The sequence below is a fragment of the Hipposideros armiger genome, unplaced genomic scaffold (genome assembly GCF_001890085.2).
Source record: "Hipposideros armiger isolate ML-2016 unplaced genomic scaffold, ASM189008v1 scaffold_556, whole genome shotgun sequence".
NCBI classification, from domain to species: domain Eukaryota; kingdom Metazoa; phylum Chordata; class Mammalia; order Chiroptera; family Hipposideridae; genus Hipposideros; species Hipposideros armiger.
Genome location: NW_017731906.1, coordinates 1042720 through 1063637, shown reverse-complemented (window position 1 = coordinate 1063637; position 20918 = coordinate 1042720). Strand labels below are relative to the sequence as shown.

At 45.6% G+C, this 20918-nt stretch overlaps 1 protein-coding gene across 8 annotated transcripts in view; it reads left to right on the top strand.

Annotated features, from left to right (window-relative positions):
• Window positions 1-20918, top strand: part of TENM4 (teneurin transmembrane protein 4) — a 601437-nt gene that overhangs the window by 139773 nt on the left and 440746 nt on the right. For 7 of the 8 annotated variants that reach the window (XM_019623656.1, XM_019623660.1, XM_019623657.1 and 4 more), the window contains exon 3: window positions 9056-9152. The exons of the other annotated variant lie outside the window; for it this stretch is intronic. The gene's annotated coding sequence lies outside the window, so the exon portion shown is untranslated. The remainder of the gene's footprint in view (window positions 1-9055; window positions 9153-20918) is intronic. 8 annotated transcript variants of the gene reach the window in all.

Here is a 20918-nt window from a genome sequence, read left to right as displayed (position 1 = left end):
CCCCCTGGAGACACTGAGGGAGGATCCGTTCAACGCCTCTCCTGGCGCCCTCGGTGTTCCTGGGCTGGTGTGTGCATCCTACCAGTCTCCGCCGCCATCATCACATGGTGTCTGTCCTCCCCGTGTCTCAGTTTGCTCTTTTCTGTCGTGCGTAAGTCTCATTGGGTTTAGGGTCTGCCCTACTGCCCTGTGATCTCATCTAGCCCTTTACCTTCATTACATCTGCCAAGACTCCAGCTACAAACAAGGTCACATTCTCAGGGTCCCAGCAGGTGTGAATTCTGAGGGGATGCTATTCAGCGACAGCAGAGACGATTCTGTGAGGGAGCAAGAGAAGCTGAGAGGGCTCCTCTAAAGGCAGCTTCTCCCTAAGGAAGCATGATGCCGAAGATTCCTCTGGTATCAGTAGGCCCAGGCTTGGCTGCTTTCACTTATCAAACCTGCAGTGATCAAAGCATAGCAGATGCTCCTTTCTCCCGCACATAAAATCTAGCTGGGGAGACAGAGAAGTTCGCTTCACAAGGCTCTGCAGGGGCGGAGGCCCCTGGATTGTTGCTCTGTGGTGCCCTCCACCCCAACGACAGAGATGGTTCGCTAGAGACGGCCATGCTTTGTATGGCAGGTTGTGCAGGAGGAAGTGGAAGGGCACCCAGCTTCCTTCTAAGGGCACAACCAGGAAGTGATGTTTAACACCCTTGCTCACACCCAGTTAGAGCTTCCAGTCACACCTTGTTGCAAGGGGATCTGAGAAAGGTAGTGGTTAGCTAAGAGGTCATGTGACCAGCTAAAATTCAGGAGATTCTATTTCTAAAAACAAAACAAAACAAAAAACACCGAGAGATTGATCATTGAGCGACAACTACCATAAAGTATGGGATGTACCTGGCACATGGTAGCTGGTCAGTGAATTATGATTTTGACCCTCTGCCATGCCGTTGCTAACAACATCTTCTCACTGGCTTCATGCCAATAAACCTCTGCAAGTTCCATTGACTGTCACCTGTCATTGCAGTAGCCCAAGCCCAGATAGAGCATGACTCCATAGTCCTGAGATGGGCCACTCCTTAACCTGGCTCAAAAGGCCTGCTGTTCCCCAGGCCCACCTCCCTCTCCAGCTCATTGAGGGACCCCGAGTTACAAAGCCCTGCCGTGGGGAGCCTCTCCAAGTACCCTGCAGCTCTGCCTGCCAGGAATCTGCTATTTCCTGGAATCTGAACCCCCAGGCACCACACGCCCTGCTCAGGCTGAGTGGTTGCCTAGTTGCATGCTGGAGGAGTTTGTGGAAAGAATTTTCTGGCATTAGAGGGTGAAAGTCAAAACAGTAATTACAAGAACATCTGTTCCTGAGTGGAAAGCATATACTCGGCACACCAGGACTCATGCCTGCAGAGTTCAGCAAGCTGGAAGTTAAAATGGAAGAGAATGTTCGGGGAGTGAGGACTAATGGGCCCAGCCATGATACGGGCTCTGCTTCCCAGTAGGATGCTGTGCTGGGGACTAGTGAGGGTCCGAGTGAGCCAGTGCATGGAGGAGGGAGCTAGTGGATGGATAAGAGAGTGAATGAAGGAAAGAATGAGTGAAACGGAGAATGGAGGAGTGAGTTATGATGAGTAAGTGAAATAAACGAATAAGTGAATGAGTGACTAAATAAATGAAGAAGTTAATGAATAAGTGTGTGATTTTGAGTGAATAAGGAAGTGAAACTTTGAGGACATGCATATGAATAAATGAATGAATAATTGTAAATGAGTAAAGAGATGAATAAGTAATAGAATAAGTGGTAGACTCAATGCCCAAGCAAGCCAGCCGTTGAGTTACTCTTTGTTTTTCTGGACAGATAGGATTGCCACCAAGACAGAAATTCTGGGGCAGGATTGGAGCCTGGCCTAGCTGGAGGCCCAAGGTCAGGGTCAGCCATGCTAACTCTTAGCGTCCATATTCTGGGAGTGCCGGGCTGACTCTAAAGTCAGTTCCCCAAGCTGCTGGTTGAGTGGAACCAGAGCTCAAGGCCAGGCCCCACCCCCCAGGAGTCTGTGCATTGAACAGTACCTGGCCTTTCTCCTGGGCAGGTGAGTGCCTTGAGCCAGCCCTTGTTTCTGAATCACAGCTGTTTACACTTTTCACATAACCGAAGCTCACCTCTTGCAGGGAAGAATTTAAAACAATTTTAGAAATTTAAACATTTTTGAAGTCAAATTAGTCATCTGGCAGGCAACATGTAGGTAGGATGAGCTGACTGGGAGGTGGCAGATGGAAAAGAGTAAAGGGAGTCAGCGGAACCCAGTTAGGAGGCAAGTTCAGAAACTCAGATGTGCTCAGATGCACACCTGTATACTTATATCCCAGATGTCAAGAAGAAAATGGAGGCCAAGATAGTCTTAGAAGAGGAAGGAGGAAGAAGAGGAAGGGAGAGGGCGGGAAGGAGGCAAGCTAGGGGACTCTACTTAGAAACAAACATCAATTGTTATTTAAACATCAAGTAGTATTAAAGGGGGAAAACGAGGGGTTTCTGGAGCACTCAGGAGTGGGTCTGGACAGGTTGCTATTGCTCTGTGGTTAATATGAGGAAATAGCATTCTTAAGCGGCAATACTAACCGGTGTGTTGTTCTGTGGACTGTGACAGCTGCATTTTACACCTTCATGGCTCACCATTTATTTTATGCAAAAAAGGGCATTTTTTAGCCTGTGAAGCAGGTACTCAAGGCCAGAAGTTTTGCGCTGCCACGGGTTCCAAGGCAGAACCTCCAAGAGGGCTTCCAGTAGGCTCCGCAAGGAGGCCCCACTGCGCGCTCCCTCACTGACCCAGCCCCTCCAGCTCACTCCCACGCCAGAGTCCCCCCTGGTTTGCCTCTCTAGGCCTTTCTTCCTACAGGCTGTGATGGCCTCTCAGGAGAGACGAGTTGCTCTCTTGGATAACCGTTCAGCCATAGTAACAAATAATGCATGGATGGGCCCTACGTGCAGGGAAAAAGCAGTGAGAACTAGGAGACCAGAGGAGGAAGGCCAAGCGAGACCCGCGTCAGAAAAGAGGAAGGACGTGAACTGGGTCAGGGAAGAGGATGAGGCGTGATCGTCACAAGAAGAATAGTTACCCTTACATAGTACCAACCACCTGCCTGGCCTCGTCCCAGGAACTTTAAATATATTATTTAATCCTCATAACAACTCTAGGAGGCAGGCACAGTTATTATCTCTTTTTGAATACATGAAGAAACTGAGGCACAGAGAGGTGAAGCTGTTTGCCCAGAGCAACACAGCTCTGAGTGGGGCAGCCAGGCTCAGACTGGGTATTTTGGCTCCAGAATCCATTATTGTAACCCTCTGCTTTACATCCTCCCCAGCAAATCTATACCCATGACTTCACCCCACAAGTATGTATTGAGTACTGGCTCTGTGCCATGGACTGCTCTAGAGGTGTGAACAAAGCAGACACAGGTGGAGTGACCGTTGTGTGCCACGCCCCCTGAAATCCCCTGAGGACATTCTAATGAAGAAGATGGAAGTGGGTCCTGCCCCATTCTATAACAGTTGGGCAGATAGATAGTGATCAAATAGTCATTTGAATAAGCATGTAATTATAAGTGCCCTGGAGAATGTCTAATAGAAGAAGCGGTCCTGACCGGAGGGGCAGAGGAAGGTCCTCCCAGGACGAGACTCGGTATCTACGCTGAGACCTGCAGTGGGAGGAGGCGACTTGAAGAAGAGGAAACAGCATTTGCTCCCTGAGTGTAATGGCCTGAATGATACCTGGTTTGCACGCAGCTCAGGGACAAGGGGACAGACAGGAAGGTGTCATCTGTGAGGCGGGCCAGGAACAAAGTAGAAATTTGATGTTCAGTGAAGGGCAAAAGGAAGTTCTTGAGGGGTTTCAACGAGAGCGACTTATCCTTCAGCGTTTGACACAGTTCCTGAAGTTTTTCACACCCACCCTTTTTTGACTGACAGCAATCTGGTAAGGCAGGCATGTTTGGGGTTCTTGTCCCAACCTCACTGATCAGAACATTGAACTGCCTCCAAAATAATCACTAAGACTTGAGAGAGCGAGTGTGAGGGTCCAGGTCGTTTGGCTCAGGGGTTCGTTGGAGAAGCAGAGAGGAGAAAGGAGCCTTCACAGGCCTGCACATATTGGAAGCAATGGCACCATCTGACAATCTGACAGGGTGACCTCACAGGATGTGAAGAGGAGCTCCGATGTGAAAGGGTCCAGCGCTGTGACTGGCAGATAAAGGCTACTCAGTAAATGCCTATACCCCCTTCCTCCAATAGGAGGAAGCATTGCTTTGGTTGTGCCCACTGCCTATGTCAGTGGGTGTTCTGACAGATGTTTGGCTGGTTTTGGTGCAATGCCTGAGAGAGGAGGCAAGTTGTCCATGTCCCTTCCCCAAGTGAAGACCCTGCGTCTTAGCTCCAGATTGCTTTGCAGAGAGATCTTGCAAAAAGTGAATGGACTTGCCTCTGCCTGGACTCTGGAGAGGGAAGCTTGAGGAGACCACTTTCTAGGTTTTCTCCTGCCCCTTTACTGGACTTCAATATTATATAGTGCTTTGGTCAGAAAGATTCCTCATTGGAAAGAGCTTCTTTGGAAATTTGTTGGCTCAAAAAGAATCTTTAGTATTCAGTTACAAAACCTTTTTTCATACATTTTTCTCATGTAATCTCATGAGGTAGTTACTTAATTATCAACACTTTATAAAAGGGAGGTGAAGTGGTTGTTATTCGTGGCATACCCAAGCAGAGGTCCTCTCTGAACCCAGTCCAGTCTTCTTTTAGCTGCATGACAGTGTCTCTCATGGTCCCTTCCTTTCATACTGCCAGCTCAGACACATCACGATGAACTTTTCTCTGCCTTTGTGGTTTCCTGCTCGTTGGAAGGGTGGTATCAGGTGTTTTCCTTATCACTGGAAAGATGAGCATGGACCCTTTTTTTTGGGGGGGGGGGCAGGGGACTATATTTCCAGAAATCATACTTCTCTGGAAGCCCAGAGCTCAGAGTCCCAGTTCCTTCCCTGTGGCACGTACACAAGCCATCAGCAGATGGATGCCATCCAGCGTTACAATTGTGGCATTGGAAGGGGCCAGAGGAACATGGCTGGTTCCCAGCCTTTTTTTTTTCCCCCATTCCACTGGAAGGTCATATTCATTTGAGCTTTTAAACCAAAAATAAATTATTGTAATCCATTTGCTAATTATACCATGCTGAAGTTCTAGACGCTGTAAATTAATTGCAGCCATGACATATCGAGATGAAGTTTCTGGGAGTTTATTTTTAGCCATTCAGAGAGCACTCCATTTCCTAGAGGTTTCATTTGCAAGTCTAGCAGGGGCCAGGGAGACAGTATCTGCACACTGCACAGTCCTTGCCCTGTGACCAGGACAGAGCCGTTGGACCTCCCTGGCCCTCTTCTGTAAAAGCAGGTGGTTGTACTGGCTCTCCTGAAGCCCTGTCTGTCTTCCAAATTCTAACTCATTTCCTAACGATGGAAACTGGAATGTATCTGGACATGGTCTTTCTCTGCCTGGTTCACCTGGAGAATGTCATCCCAACAAGTGTGTGAACCAGGAACACAGGCCTTCAGAAACCTCAGCCTCTGTGGATTCATGGGCTCCCCTTTTCTGACTCATTTTTTGGGAACAGCAGGGGTAGAGAGATAAAAGGATTTTATATGTATTTAGCACCTGCTGTATGCATAACACACTGCTAGGTGCTTGTATTTGAGTGATTTTTAGATGGTCTCCCCCCATTCAAGGCCAATGCCACCCAGTTTCAGTAGGTCAGTCCCTCACGGACATCCATATGCCAGGCACTGGGCTTCGTTCTGAAAAACTTCATGAAGGTGAAGTGCATGCAACTCCTAGCCCCAAGGGGACCAGAACAGGAGGTAAAGCATGAGATGAATGTTTTGAAATGCCTTTTGAAATATAGTATTATCCATGGACGATAACAATGCTGAGTGCCATCAGAAATATCACTGACCAGTTATAGTGGAGGTCCAGGTTTATTTATGCTTGTTGGGGAGGAAAATCAGGGAAGGCTTTGAGGGTGAAGAGGTATTTGAGCCAGATTGATGTATAAATAGGATTTAGAAATGTGAGGGTTGGGTGAAGGAAATTAGATAGACCTGGTTCGGTAACCTTGGAAACCTCCCTGGCCAGATCCCAGGGATGGCTGTCCGTGACCCGTCAGCATTCACAACTGGCTGGCAGAGCACATTCCTTCCCCATACGCCATGACCTCCAGCAAATTTTCTTCCATTTTGACAAAGGTATGATATATTTTCTCAAAGAGAGAGCCTAAAAAAAAAATATTTGGAATGATTCCTCTGTGTGGATGGTTCTAAGATCTAGACTTCTGGATAAACAGTCCTCTACTGTATTTGTGTATTCCTTGGGTGGATAGATGGGTGCATGGTTAGATAGATGAGTGGATCATTTTGCAACCATGTAGAGCTGCAAGGAGTTGGGAGCAATGAAACTGGCTGCGCTTGTGGGTAGCTTTCTGGGAAGAGGGATGTTGGAGCTGGACCTTGAACAATGAATAGAATTTTCTCAGCTCACAGTGCAGATGAAGACCTTTCATTCAGGCAGAAACAAAATGGAAGCACAAAATCCATGACATTGTGGGAGAACGACAAGTCCCAGGGTCAGGATATAGGAGGGTAAGATGAGTAAATTAAGTGGATGAGAACACAGGCTTTGAATTAGACAGATTGTGGTTTGAATCCCAGCTCTGCCACATAGAGCTGAGTGAACTTGGGCAAAGTACATTTCACTTCATAGCTTCTCCTTTCTCAACTGAAAAATGGGAATATTAATAATACTTACTTCAAAGTGGTTGTTGGGAAGATTAACGTGAAATAATGTTTAGCACAATGATTGGTATACACTTAACATACACTTAATAAATGGTAGTCTATGACTCCTATTTTATTGAAACATTTCAATTAATTATAAAAATGCCAGTGTAAATCACAGAATTTAAGGAGGGAGAGATGAGGTGATTCTTTAATCTTTCACATTTAAGGATGAGGCAGAGAAAAAGGAAGCCGCTAAGGAGACAGAGGAAGTCCTTGGAGGAACAGGAGGAGAATGAGGAGAGATTGGTATTGGAGCTGCTGAGGCAGGAGTGTTTACAGGAGACAGTGATCCTGCTGGCAGGTGACCTAGCGAGGCCACAGCCAATTGAGAAGCCTCTGCAATTTGCATTGACAGCATTATGATGATCTTAAAAAGAATATTCTGGGGGTCACACTGCAGTGATTTGTGGGGGGGCTTGGGAGTAGTGGTTTAGACGGCTCTATCGGAAATTCTGAGGAGAAAAAGAACTTGAAGTGCAGTGAGGACAAGGTCATGGGAAGAGCTTCGTTAGAGGAAGGCTATTTTAACTCAATTAAAATGAGCACACTGTTTCTCTACCTTTCTAAACCCATGCCTCCATTTGATGGACATAAACATCACTCCTCCTTCAAGAGTCTGATATTCTGGCACCCATGCCCCAAGTCTTCTCCTCAGCCCAATTTTGGGAATCGTGCCTGCCGGGAAGATCTTGTCTGGATTTACTCCTTGTAGTTATAGTTTTAAAAGAGTAGGAATTTAATAATCTGTTGGAATAAAGCAGGTAAGAAATGAGGTAGGGTGGTTTTGGGTGATAATGAAGATGGATTTGAAAGACAGTAAGTAGACTGAAGAAGGGAGAATTCAAGGAAGACCCTGGGGTTTGGGCTTGGAGGACTGAGTGAATAACACACCAGTACATGTCTCTTCTCCATGTGGGTCCTCACCTTCACCTGCCGGGGTGACACTTCACAGGTTTGTGGAGAGTAAACCAGGTGACACATATGGTCAGCATTTAGAAACTTTCAAATGCTTTATAGACCTAGGGTATTATTATTATTATTAACATTGTTACAAGCAAGAAATAATGCATCTGGCTGTCTTTCTCACTCACCTCTCTGTTTTCGTCTGCACAGCCTCTGTGTCAGAAACTGTCATTCTCTATGGCAGGAGGGAGCTGACATGTTTTGCTCATGTACCCTCTTACAGATAAGGAAGTGGAGGTTCAGGGAGGTTTAAAAAAAACTAGTCCAAAGTTACACCCGACAGCTGGAGAATACACACCCTTTCCAAGCACAATGGAACATTCACAACAATTGACTGCATCCTACACTATAAAATATGTCTCAATAAATTTCAAGGGGTTAATATCCTACAGATCACATTCTCACACCACAATACAGTTCAGGTAGAAATCAATATAAGAAATATAAGTTTTTTTTTAAATATATATATATATATATATATATATATATATATAGAGAGAGAGAGAGAGAGAGAGAGAGAGAGAGATATTTACAAAAATAATTCTAACTACCTCATGGATCAAAAAAGAAATGACAATAGAAATTATAAAACATTGATAACTGAATGATAAAAATAGTAAATATTAAAATTGTGGAATATAGCCAACAGCACTTAAGGGAAATTTATGACCTTAAATGCTTGTATTAGAAAAGAAGGGCTGAACAGTAATGAATAGGCTAAGTATCCAACTGAAGAACAATGGTAAACATAAATAACGAAGCCAGCCCAGGGTTGTGCCATTATAAGCGGTAGAGCCAGGATTCGAACACAGCTATGGCTGGCTCCAAAGCCCTCCTTACACTACCCCATGAACCTTTCTCTGTGCTATTTTCCATAATATGCCCAGCGACTGGAAATTCTGTTTCTCTGGAAGAGTCAAAGAGATGAGCCTATAAGGTAACTCCCTGCATCAAAGGTTGAAGAGAAATGTTATTCATTTATTCACCCATCCTTTTTTACTCATTCACTCTTTAAATATTGATTGAGCATTTGCTGTGTGCCAGGCACTGTGATCACTGCCTTAGTTGCCTATTCTCTGAGGGTTCAAACTCCAGTCTGGCCTGGGGCCAAAGCTGCTGCTGCTGCTACTGCTGCCACCCCATCCCCAACCCTCAAGCCGCCTAAATCTTCTCTGCTGCTTGTCAGAACAGCATCCTCATAAAAAATGACTGATTTCTCTCTTGTCTCTTTCAACAGGTAGACTGAAATTACCATGTGTCCAAATTAAAATTGCATACTTCAAGGATTATTTGAAGGACTATTCTTAGACCCTTTTAAGAAGATTTAAAGAAAAGTGAGTTGATTTTTTTTTTTTACACTTCAGAAAGTATTCATGATTTAAGTTAATGTTATGGGTGCTTTTTTTCTGCCTCTTAAATATGCGTTAATAGGTACACTTTATCTCCACTTATTTTATAAGACATTTTTTCCCCCTAAGAACAATGAGCAGAGAGTACAAGATTACTGCTTGCCTTCCCTACAAGACTTTAGTACATTTTTTCAGAGCTGTGGAATCTTACAGTCATTCAGGGTCTTTCTGGGTCTTAGAGTCATGGATTATTGGATGGATAGATAGATGGATGGATGGAATGATAGATAATAGATACATAGATAGATAGATAGATAGATAGATAGATAGATAGATAGATAGATAGATTGACAGATGTAGATATACAAATATTTGACCTGTGCTTGGACACATCCAGAGACTGATGAGAAACTTGGTATCTCCCCACAGTTAGGATTTTTATAGGGTTCTTCCATAACCTGGATTTGAATTTCACCCCTCCTCACATCTTGCCAAGTCTCTTTCTTCTTTATTAGACAGTCCTGAAAATGGTTGAAGACAACGATCCTATTCCTCCTTGAGTTATTTTCTTATTCTTTGTTCCTCTAATAACTTTTCATAATTTGGTTTCAGGAGCATTTCCTGCCCTGATCGCCTTCTTTCCACTATTCTAAATGTCTCCTTAAAAAGAGGCACAGCCTGGAACACAGACAAAACTCTCTCTACCAGTGTCCTGTGTCCCAGGACACCCATGAAACTAGGGAAAGAAACCCAAGGACCAGAACTGGGTTCCAGTCCCAATTCTGCTCCTGCTGTGCTTTCAAGAAAGTCCCTTCATTTCTCTGGGCTCAGAGCAAACAAGGGAAGGTAGGACAAGTTGGTCTTTAAGATGCCATCCACCACCATACAGACAGTTGGCTGACTCAGAGTAAAGAAGTCACTGCTTCTCACTGTCCCAGGAACTGGAGGGTGCCAGGATTTGGGGATCAGTGAGACCTGGGTCCCATCCCCATCCTATCACTTGTTGAGTACGTGGCCACAGGGCTATCACTTCTTTTCTCTCAGCATCTATTCTCATTTGTGAAATAATGATATTAGTACATGTGGCAAAGGATGTGTGTGAGATGTACTGAGATGATGTACATGATGCACTTGGTACCTGGCATTTGGGAAGTGTTCAGTAAATGCTAGTTCCTAGTAGTGATGGAGCACACCTTACCTTTGCGGGAGGAGAAGGTAAGAGCTGATAAAGACTCCAATAAGAAGAGAAAAGATGTGGGCATGCTTATTAGGGAGAGGGGTGAAATGTCCACCTCCCATAAACTGTCATGCAAACACAAGCCCAACTCTGGAAAGTTCATGAAATTCAAGCTCAACTCTGAATCAGACAAGGAAGGATTGGTTACTATGGAATATACAGTTAAAAGGAAAATGTTTACGGTGAGTCTGAGGACCAGCCCAAGTTCTGCCAAACCCTGCCTGCTGCCACAGCCCCAGTAATAAAGACTGGTGTCCCCAGGAGGAGGGTTCTTTGACCCCCAGTAGACCTCGGGAACCCTGAGAATCATCAAATATTTAAATATGTTCAAAAGGCTAGTTGTGAGGGTTCAGTGAGAGACTGGGTGTAAAGAGCATTTATAAACTATAAGGTGTCCTGCACATAAATGTTTATTCGTATTATTCGTGGAATAAGGGTCATTTCAATTGTTTGGAAATTAGGAGAGAGGGTAAAACTCAGATGAGCTGAATGTGTAATAAAGCAGTGGAGTCCAGACCACTTTCTGAGTAAAGCAGCGTATACATGCATGTACATGTCTGTGTGTGCACACACGTGCCTGTGCGTGTCTATGTGTGTGATTTGTGTACTTGTGTGTGTGGAAGGAGAATGAGAATAAGAATCTTTGGGCCCTTTGGATATTGTCACCACTCTTCATACAGTGACTGGCTGCTTGGATGGAGTATAATGTAGGAGTGGAAACACAAACTGTGGGGTCAGTCAGTCTCACTCTCACCGACCAGCTGTGTGACCTTGGCCATATTTTTGACAAGAGGTCCGCAGTCCCTGTCTTCATGGACAGGGCTACTCTGAGGGATTGAGAGGGTACTGCATAGAACATTCCTTCACACTAAGAAAGTGCCCAGGATGCATGAGTGCCCTTCTCCCATGGTTAGTGGAGTTTGTCGGAGTTTAGGGAAAGTCATGTTGACCTGTTGGATAAGAGGAACCTCCTGAGGTGTCTTAGATTCCACAGGACCATTCGCCTGAGGGCCCAGGCGCTTGGTGGATGGATAGCCCGCACAGGGGAGCACTCCCTCAATCCTGCTGCAAAGGCTGGTTCCAGAGAAGTTCCCGCACCGCACCCACTCTTCCAAGTCCTTCCCTTAATCAGTGGCTGGAAAACCTTAAATTCAGGAGAACTGAGAACTTATCATTGAAGGTGTGGATTTTTTTTTTTAAGATTTTTATTGGGGAATTGGGGGATGGAAACAGTGCTGGGGAATTGGGGAAGGGGAACAGACAGTTGCTGTCATTTTGTTCTTCAGTCTAGTTGTGGAGGACGTCGTTTCACTGGCCCAAGTTGGCACCATCATTGTGCTCTTCCTGGGCGAGGCAAATCAGTCACCGGCTGCTGGCCGCTCACGCCAGCTGCTGGCCGTACACGGTAGCCCATGGCAACCCACTGCCACAGGGGCTGCAGCCTACGCCATCGCCAGCGACTCATGGCAGCCCAGCTCCAGGTTGAGCTGTTGTTCGGCATCTTAGCTGTAGAGGGCAGTGTCACTGGCCCTCATATGTGGGATCCAAACCAGGGCCCTCTGGCGTCCCAAGCCAGTTTTTTTTTGTTTGTTTGTTTGGTTTTTTTTAGCTGAGCCATCCTGCTACCTGTTGGCAGCTCAGCGGCTGCTCAGCTCGGGCTGGACTCGAACTGCTGTTGCTCAGAGCTCAAACTCTTGAGCGAGCTCTTAACCAACTGAGCCACTCGGCCGGCCCACCCAAGCCAGTTCTTAACCATCGCGCCACTTGGCCAGCCCGGTGTGGATTTTTTTTTAATTTGGAAATTAAATATAGCTAATATATTGGCCTTTGTTCTCCAGATAACTACTGGCTGTACATACGTACAGGGTGCTGCTCCAGGCTAATGCTGCTGAGGATACTCTTGACCCAGAGGTTCCCCTTTTGGGGATATCCAGATCCCAGGAAGACTGCATACTCATGTATTGCAGTGTTTTACAAACTGGGGATTGTGACCTATTAGTGGGTCATGAAATTAATTTGGTGATTCAAGATCATCATGTAGTAAAAAAAAACACAGTAACTCAGTAACCCGTAAAGTGAGTGAAGTTATTTACATCATATATATATATATATATATATATATATATATATATATTCCAACAAAGGCCTCATATCCAATATATAGTAGTAGAAAAAAAAAAAGAGGAGACTCCTAAAAATAAGTAAGGAAAAGACAAACAGCCTAATAGAAAAATGGTCAAAAGGCTCAGATACTTTACAAATGGGGATATCTAGCTAGCCAACCAACATATGAAAACATTAGTTATCAGAGAATTGCACATGAAACCCACAGTGAAACACCACTACACACCCATGAGAATGGCTAAAATGGAAAAGATGGACAGCACCCAGTGTTGACAAAGATGTGAAGCCACTGGAACTCTCATACACGGTGTGTTAAAGTGTAACTTAGTGTCATGACTTTGAAAAACTGTCTGGCAGGATCAATTAAAGCTTAACATATGCACACCAGCAATCCATTCCTAGATGAGACAGGCACACACATGTCCACCAAAACACAGGGCCATGGGCAGTGGAATGGATACATTGTGTTGTATCCACTCAATGGGATATTGCGCACCGCAATATGAATAACCTTCACAAACATAATGCTGAAGGAAAAAGCCAGGCACCAAGAAACGTTATGACGACATTGCTGTAAAGGACAAAAACAGACAAAACTAATCTATGCTGTGAGAAGTCAGGACAGCAGCTACCCTTGGGGAGGAGTTGGTACATGGAGAGAACAGGAGGGGCTTTTCAAGGGCTGGTTACGTGGGTGTGTTCGATTTGTAAGAATTTATCAAACTCTTAATTTGTGACATGTAAACTCTACTGTCCTTATGTCACACCAGTAAAAGTTTATAAACTGAATAAGAACAGAAAATACAGCAGGTAGTACGCGTAAGCATCATTAAATGAGACTTCAGTTACATGTGTGTACTATATGTGAGTCAGACTCCAAAAAATTGAGAGCCCCTGATTTAATCTAACCCTCTCATTTTAAGATGAGGAATCTTAGACCCAGGGAAGGGGGGGAATTAAGAGCAGAGCCAGGAGGAAAGCGAGCTGGGAAGAAGACACGAGGCTTCCTTCTGCTGATTCTGTGTCTCCCGTTTCCACCGCCGATGGGTGGAATGGCGCGTTCGGTTGAGTAGGCTCCGTCTGGCACCTTCATCTCTGCGAGGCAGCCCTGTGCTGTGAGTCCAAGGGGAGCGATTGTTTTTCCACCCACAGCCGAGTACAGTCGGAGGCCCAGACACCCCTGCAGGGGCCTGGCTCCAGCTCCCCAAATCCCCTCCCTCCTCCTTCCTGCCTCTTCTGCCTGATCTGCTTCCATCAGAGCTCCGGAAGCACCATTGCACTCAATCGTGTTTTCATCTGTGTGAAACGACCGTCATGCCAAAGCTGTTCTGTGGTTGTAGAAGTTGGAAAACTGTGAAGAAAATACATTGGGAGAATAAGAGCCGACAAAGCCTGCTTTAGTTCTGGCCTTGTGCTTTCATTTTGTTACAAAATTGTGACTCCATTCAGCAGCCCTCTCCTGTGGGAGCCAGGAGGCTCCCAGCCTTTGAGGGTGCAAGACAAGCAGCACGCAGCCCTGTTGCTGCCAGGCAGAGCTTCACAGAGGAGGAAACTGTGGTGTGGATTTTAACAGGCTCCGTATGAACCGTGCACAGGCCTGGCACTATCCTAAATAGGTGGGTTACCTACATATCAGTGGCTTCCCAACTCTTTTTTGACCATGGCCACAACACAAAATACATGGGGCATCTCCACTCGGGACACACCCTTACCCACAGGAGATAGGGATGGTTTAGGGTGGAATGGCCCAGGCCACCCTGGAGAGGCGTCTAGCCCAGCCTTGGGGTTGGGGATCCAGGAGGGCCTCAGAGAAGGTTTCATAGATGCCAAGAGGTTTGAGCTGAGGATTAAAGAAAAAAGAAACTGCACAGGCAGGATTGCTGAGCACTCAGCAAGTGGGACCTTCATTTGAAAGAAGCCATGTTGCCCTCTGGAAACTGCGTGTCGTTCGGTAGAATTAAAGTTGAGGAAATGTGTCTGGAGTATAGGAGCGGATCCACGGGAGGCGGACAGGGCCAGGTGGTGAAGGGCCCCTGCACCCTGACAGGGAGTGTCCAGGGCAAAGAGAAAATGTCCTGATACTCATATAGGCAAGAAATGCCTGTAGCCTTGGAGACAGAATAAGGGGTGGAGGCAGACACAGCTATGAATGTCGGTGCAGTCCCTGAATTTTGCTTCCCAGTGCTCACCTGTGCCATCTTCAAAGAAAACTCACAGAGAACGACTCTGATTTAGGCCTGGCTGAAAGCAGGAGCCGGAGTGATGAGTAAGACAGAGTTTCCAGCCTCGAAGTCCTTCCATTGGACAGACAGGTCACAGCCAAGCACACGGCTGACATAGTTGTTATGCTAGGGTAAAATGTCCTAAACTTTATTCTAGGATAGATACGTCAACCTACAAAATGTTTTTGTTTTTTGTTGTTTTAAGGAGCAGGGTTTTCCTTTTGAGTGACCTGAGAAGTACTAGACACGAAATCCCTCCTGGTAGCTATCTATCATGCCACTAACACTCTAAAGGCTCTAAGAAGTCCTGCAGTGAGGATGCTAGCTAACCTAACGGTTCCCAAACTTACTTGCGTGCCTCGTCAATCCCTCAGTGTTTCATCACTTATTTTGGAAAATTCCCTCCTAGAGACTGACATGAAGGCCGGTTGGGAGCTCTGAGAGAGGAAGGATGGGCTCCCTCCCAGAGGAGGGAGACTTTTCTGCACATTCTGTAAGCCCCAGTCTGAGCCTAGCACAGGGTCTAGCCCCCAGCAAGTGCTCAGTAAATAATTAGTAAAGAAGGCATCACTCCTGCATTTGCTGGTAAGAAGAGCCCAGAGCTCTTAACAGAGGCTGGAGACAGAGGGTGCACGTAGCAATGGTCCCATGCAGGTGTGCTTTTGGCAGGTAAATGCAGGGTCTCTTTCCTCCTCTCTTGACTGTTTTGGAAAAGGCAAAGTGGTTTAGGTCACACGCTCTGGAACCAGACTGCCTGGGCTTGAATCCCAGCTCCATCCATCCTAGCTAGTTCCTTGAACAAGTTGCCTTAACGTTTCTGTGTCTCAGCACTTTCATCGGTAAAACGGCCCTAAAAATAGTGCCCTTAGCACGAGGATTAAGCGTTACTACAGGCACGGTCCTTAGGGGTCCGCAGGTGGTAAATACCCCATAAGCCCTAGCGCTTGTTGGCCTCTTTGAAGGGTTACCTCCCAGGGTCTGGGTCCGAGTTCCCTCTCAGTAGACAGCAGTCCTCGTATTCCTGAGTGAGGCAACCTGCACGTTTGCTCCCGCCGCCAGCGTCGGGCAGGGCCAGGATGATGCTTCTTCATTTCCACTAGTCAGGGCTGTTTGAGGTAAGGCTCAGGCTCCATTCCCAGCTATTGAAGCTCGGCCACTCCAGCTGGGTAAATATTTCTGAGGCAGTCCAGCACATCTATTATTAATGTACTGCTAGCAGTTGCTGTGCTTTCCAGAATCGCTATTGCCTGCAGATGTTTTTGTAGGCCATGTAGAGTTCTCCTGACCTTAATGCTTTTCACAGGGTGTGGTGGCGGTCAGCCCCTCCTGCCTTTGTCTCCCTGGGGAAGAAAGGACAGTGGTGTGAGCAGTGGGCATAGGGTGCACATTGGATCCTGGGCGATTCTGATCATGGAGCTGGCGGAATCCTTTTCTTAACGCATGCTACTTTCAGCTTCACGTGTGGCTTACAGACCAGAAAACTGATGTCATCCTTGAGAGCACCTTCTCTGTCATGGCCCCATGTTGTCACCAAGTCCTCGTGATGCCATCTCCAAAACCTAACGAATCCAACTCCTTCTCCATACGGCTGCCAGTCAGCGAGTCCAAGCAGCCACCTGCTCTCATCTTCCAGCTCCCAACTTCCCTGATGACTAAACTAAATCAGAACCCTTGCTTTGTGTTCTACAGAGCCAACCCCTGTTTTAAAATCACCTCATAATCTTTAAATTAACCATTGCTGCTCTGACTTCTCTGCTGGACTGTACACCCACAAGGGTAGGAACCCACCCAGGTTCATCTTGGTAATGGTGCTCAACACATAAAAATCTCCTCCTAGGTAGACAGATAAGAGTATCCTTTTCTCACCTTCCTTTCTCCCTCCCTCCCTTTTTTCTCTCCTTTCTTTCATTTTTTTTTTAACTGAGCCATCCTGCCACCTGTTGGTAGCTCAGTGGCAGCTCAGCTCGGGCCAGGCATCAAACCACTATTGCTCAGAGCTCACACTCTTGAGCGAGCTCTTAACCAACTGAGCCACTTGGCCGGACTCTTTTTCTTAATTGCAGTTGAAAGGGGACTAGTGATGACCTAGTCACATTGTGCTCCCTAGAGGAACCTCAAGACCGCTTTGGGAGGAAAGAAAGCAAAATAGATAGGACCCTAAGCCCCCAACCCCTCACCAACACAAAGGCTACCCTTATCTCCCTTAGACATTAGAATTTTACTTTCAGTTTTCTTCAGGGAAATAGAAAGTGGTTCTTCTACAATAAGAGGTTTGGAAAAGACTCATCTGTTCTTATATTCTCATTTTTCAGAGCAACACTGTGTTAAGTGTTTTGCATAGGTTCCCTCATAAGCAAGGAAGGTATTATCCTCATTTTATAGATTCAGAAACTGGTGCCCAGAATAGTTAGGAAACTTGTCCGTGGTCACACAATCAGTGTGTCCAGAATTCCTCTCCAAGATGGCCAGACGCTGAACTCTTTTCACTGCCACCTGCTGTCTCCCTAAGGTCTATCCAACAAACAGTGGCTTCCCGAGCCAACCCCTGACTCTGGCCCAGCATCCAGTAGCCAGAGACAGATCACTGGGATTTAATTGGCTCCTACTTGTTCAGAGGGACAGGACCTTCATTCACTGGGGTTTCCTGGCTGTGAGGTGATCATTAAAGAGAAATGAAGTTCCTGTAAGCCAGGGAAGAGCTGGACTGCTCTAAATGGTCCTTTATGCCTAAAATAATGCTACCTAGGCTGGGAACTCTGAGTCCCCAATACCTTTAGCACAACTTGGGTTTTCCTTCCCTTGTGTCAGGTATTTCTCCCAAGGAAATCTTAGACAAACCAACAACCCAGGGAGAGAAAACTTCTCTAGATTGTGCATGATGACAGTATTTGTTCTACTTTGAGCTTTTGAGTGTCTCTTGCCTTTCCATTGTCCCCAAGCCCAGGTTATTTCGACTTTAACTTTGGGGTGATGTCTGGTTTATTTAAACAACAGTAAAACTAGAATGCAAGACAGGAAAGCTGAATTCTTACCCCAGCTCCGTCAAGAACTCACCATGTGACTTTGTGCATGTTGCATGGCCTCTCTATATCTGTCTCCTTATATTTGAAATGAGGGAGTTTGGACAAGATGATCCTGCCCACCATGACAAGCATAATTAAATCACTGACTATGGAGCTGTACTTTCTGAGTAAACCCCAGCTTCACTCCCCCACTGCTGTATGACCTTGGGCAAATCACAGAAGCTCTCCTTGGTCACTTTTATCATCTGCAAAATGGGAGAACAGTAATGTCTATCTCATAAAGCTGTTGTGAAGATTAACAAATAAAGCACTTAGAGAACTGCCCAACGCACAGTAAGTTAGTTACTATGGTTATGGTTGTTATCATCTCTATTCATGAAACCATATATGATTATTCTGCACTTTTGTTTGTCTAGAACTAGAGCATGTCCAACTCTCCCAGTGATGAGTATGTATACTTGCAACTTTCATGGGCTGAGAAAATATATGATGACAGAAAGCTGCTGTGGATTCAGTCATGTTTAAACTCAATGTGTATTCATCATAACAGCCCCTACATATGTTGTGCAAGACATTCATTCAATTATAGACAGTGCTTGGTGAGCCAATGTACAGGTTCCCAGATTCTTCCAGTAACAATATGTCCCCATTTAGAAACCTCTGATCTAGATTATTGCTGTTCCCAGCATATTCATGGCCCATGGTAGGCACCAGGTTAATGTTCGAATCAACAAGTGACTGAATGGATGCATGGATGAAAGTTGATTGAATGGATGGATGAGTCTGTTTTACATTTGCCTCTTGATTTAGTTGGAACAGAATCATAAGTGTATATATGTGTTAATGTGTGTGTGTCTGTGCACATTTGCAGACAAAATGCCAGGGAAGATGATGGTCATAATACATAGTTTGCATATTCCCCATCTTTTAGTTTATAAGGTCATTTTCTCTGGAGTCCTTTCAGCTGTCTGAGTTGAGAAAAGATAAGCACTCCCTCTGCCTCCCCCATACCTTCCTCCTCCAACAATGAGGGCTTTGTGCTGGGCAGATTGCCTATGGATGCTTGTTTCCCAAGTCCCCACAGAGCCTTGTCTGGCTTCTATCAAGAGTATTGAGGGGGGAGGGGACACAGGCTGTTGAATCCAGGGAGCAGTGCCTGTGGCCTTGTGCCAACTCAGCAAGTCAGGCTGGGATAGATAATTCAATATCTCTTCTGGAATATAGGCAGCTTGGTTACCTGACCTGGTTATCCAGCTACCTGCAGCCAGGGCCCTGGAAGTCATGGAGCTGTGGTATCTCTTTTGCTCAGGGCTCAGGAGAGAACGCAGAGCTGGAGAGGGTGGGTAGGAGATGGCAGAAGATGGGTGGTCAGTCTCAGGGTGTGAAGAATTTCACCCCACAGGGGTAAGGGCTGCTGTGGCTACTGCATCTTAGGGCTTTAGTTCACTAATGAGATTAAAGTGCCAGTGGCCTGCCTCTACACACACTTACTTAAGAACACATGGCTTGAGCTGCTTAATGAGTGTTAGGAACCTAAGAAAGGCCCAGGCAGGCGCCTGGCTGATGCCTTGCTGATTAGAATACTAAATGTGTCGCCCTTTGAAAGCCAGCAGTTGCTGGAGAGCAAACCCAAGGTTAAGATTTCCTGGTAACCTTCCCAATTCCACTGTTCCCACATGTTTACCAGTCAGTAAGCTGATATGGGTAAGGAATGGTTCTAAGGGTGATTTTGATAAAGACAAGGACAGCAATGATGATTATCACAATAATAGACAGCGGTTATCAAACCCGGCTGCCCACCAGACACACCCCTGCATTTCTTGGTTTTTCTGTTGGTTTAAAAATACAGACTCCTGTGCCCTATCCCTCGTGACTCTGTTTCTCTAGACTTGGGAGCCCAGGAATCTACAAGTACGCTGGATTATGCTGATGTTCCGGGCTGAGCTCAGGCTTTGGGAACCACTACTCTGTAGAAGGAGAGCCCGTTGGACCCTGATTGGCATCTGATTGTCACTTCCTAAACTGTGTGACCTCAGGCCGATTGCTCAGCCTTTCAAACTCAGATATATCATCTTTAAAAAGAAATTAGGTAAAATAGTCAGCTACTAAAGAAAACAGTATGATGATTCCTGCACAATTTAAAAACAGAATTTGCATGTAATCTAGCAATTCCATTTCTGAGTATATACCCACAAGTATTGAAAACATGGACTTGAAAAGATATCTGTACACCCATGTCGTGGCAGCACTATTCACAATAGCAAGAGGTAGAAGAAACCCAAGTGTCCGTTGACTGATGAATGGATAAGCAAAATGTGATATATACATGCCACAGAATATTAGTCAGCCTTAAAAAAGGAAGGGCAATCTGACACATGCTACAACACGGATGAACCTTGAGGACATTACGCTAAGTGAAATAAGCCAGTCACAAAAAGACAAATACTATGCTTCCACTTACATGAGGTACCAAGAGTAATTAAATTCATAGAGACGCAGAGTAGAATGGTGGCTGCGAGGGGCTGGAAAGGAGGAGGAAATGGGGAGTGGTTTAATGGATATAGAGCTTCAGTTCTGCAAGATGGAAAGAGTTCTGTAGAGGGATGGTAGTGACGGTTGCACAATAATGTGAATACTTAACGCCACTGAACTGTACACTTTAAAAATGGTTAAGAATGATAAATTTTATGTTGTGTATTTTACCACAACTTTTTATATAAAAAGATTAGGTAATATCTTCCCTCCAGAGTCATTTCGAGAATGGTATAATAAAGCATCTGTAAAGGGCCTACCACAATGCCTGACATGTACATGCACCAAAAATGTTTCTGTCCCCTTTTTGGTCATTTATCAACTCCTTTCATAACATTTTTCTTCTGGGGCCTTGTATCTGTGTACCTTGCAAAGATATGTCTGAAGGGAGAGAGGAAAGGGAATTGATATTTGTTGATAGCTAGTTATAAGCGATCCCGTTTGATCCTCGCTTACCCTGGGAGGTAGGTATTCCCATTTTACAGATGAAGAAACTGAGACTTAGAAAGGTCAAATGACTTACCTCAGACCACAAAACTAAGACAAAGCGAGGCTTGCTTTATTCTGACTGACTGTTGACCTACAGATGGCAGGGGAAGGTGGCCACTGCTCC